This window comes from Heterodontus francisci, chromosome 35 (assembly GCF_036365525.1).
Source record: "Heterodontus francisci isolate sHetFra1 chromosome 35, sHetFra1.hap1, whole genome shotgun sequence".
Taxonomy (NCBI): domain Eukaryota; kingdom Metazoa; phylum Chordata; class Chondrichthyes; order Heterodontiformes; family Heterodontidae; genus Heterodontus; species Heterodontus francisci.
This window is the reverse complement of record NC_090405.1, coordinates 36332724-36339890: the sequence shown is the minus strand read 5'-3', so window position 1 is coordinate 36339890 and position 7167 is coordinate 36332724. Positions and strand designations below refer to the sequence as shown.

The following is a 7167-nucleotide window of genomic DNA, read 5'->3' as shown; positions in this document are numbered from 1 at the left end:
GTTAAAAGCAAAATACTGTGGATGCTGAAAATCTGAAATAAAAGCAGAAAGTGCTGGAAATACGCAGCAGGTCTGGCAGCATCTGTGCAAAGAGAAACAGAGGTAACGTTGCGTGTCTGTGACCTTTCATCAGTGCTGGCAAAGGTTTGACGAAAGGTCACTGACCTGAAATGTTAATTCTGTTTCCCTCTCCACTGATGTTGCCAGACCGGCTGAGAGTTTACCGCACTTTCTGTTTTTAGTCTGATCTGGGTCTTCCCTCGCTCCGCTCCGGGTGTCCCTCGCTCCGCTCCGGGTGTCCCTCGCTCCGGTCCGGGTTTCCCTCGCTCCGGTCCGGGTTTCCCTCGCTCCGGTCCGGGTGTTCCTCGCTCCGGTCCGGGTTTTCGCCACCGCCTCTCCAGTGCATCAATCCTCAGCATCTGCTCGGATCCGGGAGAGGGAAACGCAGCCGGAATCGAGTCCGAGTCCGGCCCCCGAAGCGACACAACTTTGACCCGGCCCTAGGCCGGCCGTGCAGTGAGGCGTTTCGCACTTTAGTTACTTCCCCCGCCGCCGCTCTCCCCGTGTCGGAGCCGAGCCCCGGTGCCGGCGGCTACGGATGGCCGCGAGCCGGTGAGCGCGGGGCCCGCTCTGCTCCGGGAACCGGCCGCCTTCTGTCCGGGGCCGTAGCGCCTCCCCCCCGGGGGGGAGGCCTTCGCTGGAGCCCGGCTGCCGTCCCCGGGTAAGTGAGCGCCTCCTCCGCCGAGGCCTGGGCTCGGGGCTGAGGGGAGGAAATCTCTTTGTTCGCCGCTGGTGTTGGGAGGTCTCGGGGGCCGGGATCCCAGGGAGGGGGCCGGGGGCTGGATTCGTGCAGGGTCCCCGGGGGCGGGGTGTTCTCCCTCCTTTGGCTTGTGTTGGTGACATATTGTGGGGGTGGTGGTGGGGGGGGGTTGGGGTTGGGGTGCAAGGCCCACTTCAATCCCCGGGATCTGGGTAAACTGCTGCCGGCACATGGTGTGAGCTGAGGCGGGGCAGGGCGAAGGATCTTTGGGGGTTAGGGACACAGGGTCTGTTGCCCCCCCCCCTCAAGAAAAACACCCACCGCCTCCAATCCCCTGGCATCTGCACCCCCCCCCCCCCCACTTGAGGTGGTGGTGCTCATTGTGGTGTTTGAGCTCCTAACACTGGCAGCCTGAATCCCTTCTCTTAAATCAGTCTCATTTAGTGTCTGTTTGTTTACCCCCAACCTCTTCTATTTGCTCGGAACAAACTTGGCTGAGCCAGGAGATGGTGGGTTCAGACCCCACTCCACAGACCTGAGCACATCATCTAGGTTGGCCCCTCCAGAGAGTGAACAAAATGTTAATACAAGAAAGGTTCTTCCACTGGTGAATGCTTAAAGACTAATCTTTTCCCCACGTACCAGTCATTCTGTTTATTTTTAAACTGATCCACAGCTTGGATTAACGATTGATTCAGACACTTTGCACCCGAGTCCAGAGTAAGAATTTTTGGGGTCCTTGACACTAAGAATGTTCTTGGTTCTGTATCTCAGCACCCCCTTCCTGCCCTACCACACCCCAACACAGGTGTGAACTGCAATGACAAGTGTCAGCCTTGCCTCAGTGGTAGGTAGCACTCTCGCCTCTGTATCAGATCACAGGTTCAAGTCCTACTTCAGAGATTTGAGCATGTCGGCCAGTGCACTGTTGGAGGTGCCGTTCTTTGGATGAGATGTTGAAGCGAGGCCCTGTCTGCTTTCTCAGGTGGACTGTAAAGATGCCATGACTTTAATTTGAAGAGGAGCAGGAGAGTTGTCCTGGCCAATCTTTACCCTTCAACCAGCATCCAAAAATATAGATAATGCAGTGGTCATTTATTTCACTTGTTTGTGGGACCTTGCTGTGTGCAAAATAGCTGCCACGTTTCCTACATTGCAACAACTACATTTCAAAAATACTTATTTTACTGTGAAGCACTTTAGGACATCCTCAGGTTGTGAATTGCACTATATGAATGTAAATTTTTTTAATGCAGTGTTTGGTGGCTTGATTGTTTTTTCAGATGTATGTGGGGCAGTGTGCGATTTCTTGCTATACATGCTATATATGTATCTTTTAAAATGTTTAAGGGTTGGGGTAATCGTTGCCGCAAAAATCTTGTTGGCAGCAATTTGGAATAGAGGACTTTCCCTAGATGGTGTCATGTTGGCTTATGTCATGAAGGAACTGAACCATATCATGAATCTTCCCACTGGACAACTGTGATGTGAGTCAGCCTCAGCGGCCTCCATTTGCTCAGTGGGGTTTTATTTCGATTAATTTTAAAGCTTCTTTTGCTGGCAGCAGTTACTGTGGTGGATGCCAACGATCTGGGTACTGTGTCATTGATAAACAGTCAAAATTAAGGAATGTTTGGTGAATGGGGCTTTTAACAATAGCACAGAGTGAATAAAATGGACAGTTATTTTAGTGTTTGGATAATCTCCACAGAAAGAGGGAATTGTATTGCAATCTGGGCCGGTGTAAAGTTCAGCTGGAACAGGTTGCATCCAGGGTTTTGCATGCGGCTGATGTTTTTTCCACTGTTTACTGTTGGTATTTTCTCACTCAGTAACCTTGCCTTGATTGTCAGGGTCATTAATCCTTCATCATTGATGTCCTCGCATGTCAAATGTGTGAAGTGTGTTGGCTGATCGCCATGATATCTGCAGCGAGCAAACTGTATGGCAGGTTTGCCTGTGTGCTGTATTAGCTGATTTCAGTTGGAGCAGTGTAATGGTGTCCAGGTTGGAGAGGCACTAATCAGCAAGTGCCTGATCAGTATCTAGTGGTCTTTACTGGAAGTACACGTGCACAGATATTTGCTAAGGACAGGAGTAGGCATCGCAGTGATGCCTGCTGCAGTGAAATAGCTGGTCACTGCGCACTGTCAAGGACTGCATGGAGAGTGACCACTTCTGTGATATGTCAAAGTGGCAAAAAACATCTGTGCAGCCATGACTCTGGGGAGTCAGTACCTTTAAGAAAGGTGTATGAGAGAGAAAATTGGGGAAATAATAAAAGGGTCAGAAGGTGTAGTAATATATTTTTAAAGTACTAAATAAGCCTCCTTTTTGCTGTAATTCTATACCCTTTCACCTTCCTGTGCCCTCCATGCTTTGACACCCATTTCTTCAACCAGGCTTTTGTTTCTCTCTCAACACTCACACAAAAGAATCAAACGACCAAACCCTTTGCTGCTCTGTGAAGCATCATTCTATGTTATAGGCGCTGTATAAAAACAAGTCATTGCAGACTGTCGTCAATATGTTCAAGAAGTTACAGTCCTCATAGGAGCACTTGGAGTAGTCAGTCAGTGTACAGTATAAGATACGCTGCCAAACTTGGATTCAACTTTGCCTTCAGATTATATGAGTCATGGTTTCATCACCATGAGAATGGATGGAGTGAGAACAGCATGTGCAGTGTTTGGTTCAAGTTTGAGCAGAATGGAAGGGGAATAATGACTATAATGGTGTTTATATAACAGCGACAGATGTTAAAGGTTGCCGGAGATAGCAACGTTGAAAGCTAGAGACGCTGATCTCTCAAATGGCAAGCATTGGATCCTGCTCATAGTGCAAGATAATTGTGAGAAAAATGTTGTTGAATATGGAACAATATTTGTGTCTTGGTTGGATGTTAGCTTTATACGGCTCAGGGTTGTTGAGGGGAAGGTTTTAGTGTAATAGTGGAATCTCAGATTTTTGGAGACTTGAACAATGGAAAGAGATATTGAGGCATAGAATGCCAGTAAATGAAAACCAGTCAAGAGCAGCCATTGAAGGTCAGAGGTTGGTTGGATTTGAGTGATGTGTAAAAAATTTTACAAGGATTGGAAGCATTTTTAATTCCTTATGGAAAGGAATGCAGGAGATTGACAGTGATTTAACCATTGTATTTTAAGAGGATTAGAGGACTGCCTGGTTTTAAGTCACTGATTGTAGTGCAGAATCATCAGGAAAAGAGTGGATGTGTTTGCATAGTGAGCAAGGGAAGTTGTATATATGAGAAAGGAGGAGACTGAGTTAATTGACGTAGATGAAGAGCTATCAACTACAGCATGGAATGATTTGGGAGGAAACTAGGTTGCCATCAGCATAGATTTGATTAAAAAAATCTAATAATTGTTGCTATTAATCAAAGGATTTGAAAATGTCAAGGCCACGAAAAATAAATCACTAAAGCGTCTTGCAGTAGCCCCAAAGCTATGTAACATCAGCCAGCTGATGGCCATGGAATGCTTGTGCACACAACAATGCTGCTGATCATGGATTAAGCCAGAACTTTGAGTATTCCAACTTGAGAAACTGTAGATAGAATGGTAACAGGGTGATAGTAGAGGGTAAAATGGGACCCCTTTCTAAGGACACTAGGAGGACGTCTCCAAGGAGAAGAAAGGTTAGACATGCTGCAGGAGAGACAGATGAAGAGAGGAGCAAGTTTGGAGCTATGCTTCTTGCTCACAATGGGTAAGGAACAGGCCAGCTTTCTCATTGGAACAACTAGCAACTGAACTGGATGGGAGAAAGGTGAAAATGGAACTCACAAATTTCAAGAAACATTGATAAGGGGTCAAAAGAAGGACAGTTAGAGGGACAGGATTTTTTTTCTGCTGAATAAGTTCAGTGGATTTGCAAACATTACAAACTGACAAACTGACTGATAAAGGCACGAGGTGCAAAATGAAGAATTATCTTGAGAAGAGGCAACAGGATTGAATGGAGATATACTGCCAGATCTGAGGGTGGAGGGGCGATGCAGCGCCGGATCCGAGGGTGGAGGGGCGATGCAGCGCCGGATCCGAGGGTGGAGGGGCGATGCAGCGCCGGATCCGAGGGTGGAGGGGCGATCCAGCGCCGGATCTGATTCTTGGAGAAATGGGAGGTACAGCACCAGTCTTGCCGGTGAGAATAGAATTAATGTTTTTGAGCTAGTTGGCTATAACCAGATTTTAAATCCAACTTCTACACTAAACTCATAGTTTTGCCAAATTTGGGGTGTAGCAGTTTCTTGCTCTGATCCAACGCACTGACCTCTCAAATGCCCTGGTCCCGTGGCAGCTTGTTGTGTTGGAGTTGAGCAGTTCACAATGATTTGAAGTGAATCTTTTTGAATAGCAGCCTGTTTTGTTTATAGTGAATGTCAAAGTACTACTCCCTGTGCCCCAAGTACCCCCACGAAGAGGACATTTTAAAATACAGTTAATCCTCTTTCCTGACTGAAAAGAGATTCCCATTACCTTGTTGGATTTCCTAAATGGGAGAAAAATTTCCGCCTGTCTCATGTTCAGATTTTTTCTGTGTATTTGTAGGGGCTGGGGGAGGGCCGGAGTTGTTTTGGATACCAATCGTAGTGCAGTTTGAAATTCAGAGCTTTGATGTTGATTTGAATGTTTCAGTCAATTAAGTGAAGGTTCAGAACTGGCCAAGGTTCAGGTTTTAGTCACCACTGACCATTCCAATCATGTTAGAGCAGGGTTGTCCAACCTTTTTGTGTGGCTTTTTGCTCGGCCCTTTGGGGGGGTGAGGTTGGTGAGCAAATTACAGAAGATAATGGCACTGAAAATTTATTTTAGGAATACAAAAAAACAAATGTGCATTTTTGTGAAGAAGCTTAAAATGAGAAGACTAACTTATTGACTTAGTTTCTCATCACTATGCTGAAAACTGGTTTAGTGACGTACCTGCCATTGTTTTTGCTTGCAAAAGTAGTCAATCTCTGCTCGCACATTTGATGTAGCGATGCAGAGTATTCTGGATAGATGTCCATCTTTCAGGAGAGACCTTGATCTCGCTTCCCACTCTCCCCGCACTGTGTGTCTTGTTCTCTCTTTCCCCCCCACCTCCCCTCTAGGACTAGGGGACACAGCTAGAAAGTTTTGTGCAAAAGATGCAGGGGGAGTAAGAGAAAGCAATTTTTTACCCGGCAGGTGGTAATGACATGGAACCCACTGCCGATAAGGGTGGCGGAAGTGGAGATGATCAGTGACTTCAAGAAGAAGTTGGATGGCCACCTGAGAGAAATAGACTTGCAGGGGTATAGGGATTGAGCCAGGGAGTATGACTGACTGCATAGCTCCGTGGAGAGCCAGAATGGGCTCAATGGACAGAATGGCCGCCTTCTGTGCCATAAGTAAATGACTCTTGACATCTCTCGGCCACCCGCCACCCCCATCTGTCTGTCTCCTGGTCTCCCTTCTCCCTCTTACCCCTCTATCTGTCTCCCCCCTCCCTCTCACCCCTCTATCTGTCTCCCCCCTCCCTCTCTATTCCCCCCCCCCCACAAATCCCTTGTCTCCTGCTCCCCGCTCAGTTCCCCTGTCCCCCGTCCACCCCTATCTCTCTACGTCCCCACACTCTCTGTTCCCCGCATCCCCTTTGGTCTCTCTCTGTCCCCCTCTCTCTCTCTCTCTCAGCACCCCCCCCTCTCTCTCTCTCTCTCTCAGCACCCCTCCCCTCTCTCTCTCTCTCTCAGCACCCCCCCCTCTCTCTCTCTCTCTCTCTCTCTCTCTCAGCACCCCCCCCCCCCCCACCCCTCTCTCTCTCTCGGCACCCCCCACCCCTCTCTCTCTCTCGGCACCCCCCACCCCTCTCTCTCTCTCGGCACCCCCACCCCTCTCTCTCTCTCGGCACCCCCCCCTCTGTCTCTCGGCTCCCCCCCTCTGTCTCTCGGCTCCCCCCCTCTGTCTCTCGGCTCCCCCCCTCTGTCTCTCGGCTCCCCCTCTCTCTGTCTCTCGGCTCCCCCTCTCTCTGTCTCTCGGCTCCCCCCCCCCTCTCGCCGGCTCTCGTCTCGCCCCCCCTCTCTGTCTCGGCTCCCCCCCCCCCTCTCTGTCTCGGCTCCCCCCCCCCCTCTCTGTCTCGGCTCCCCCCCCCTCTCGCTCTCCCCCCCTCTCTGTCTCGGCTCCCCCCCCCCCCTCTCTGTCTCGGCTCCCCCCCCCCCCTCTCTGTCTCGGCTCCCCCCCCCCCCTCTCTGTCGCTCTCTGGCTCCCCCCCCCCCTCTCTGTCTCGGCTCCCCCCCCTCTCTCGGCTCCCCCCCCTCTCTGTCTCGGCTCCCCCCCCCCCCTCTCTGTCTCGGCTCCCCCCCCCTCTCTGTCTCGGCTCCCCCCCCCTCTCTGTCTCGGCTCCCCCCCCCCTCTCTGTCTCGG

General features: G+C 50.1%; 1 protein-coding gene across 5 annotated transcripts in view; it reads left to right on the top strand.

Annotated features, from left to right (window-relative positions):
- The first annotated feature begins 373 nt into the window (after positions 1–373).
- LOC137350609 (zinc finger protein 609-like) overlaps positions 374–7167 on the top strand; it is a 209871-nt gene continuing 203077 nt past the window's right edge. For 3 of the 5 annotated variants that reach the window (XM_068015340.1, XM_068015338.1, XM_068015336.1), the window contains exon 1: positions 374–721. The gene's annotated coding sequence lies outside the window, so the exon portion shown is untranslated. The remainder of the gene's footprint in view (positions 722–7167) is intronic. The other 2 variants (XM_068015339.1, XM_068015334.1) reach the window with 1 other exon arrangement.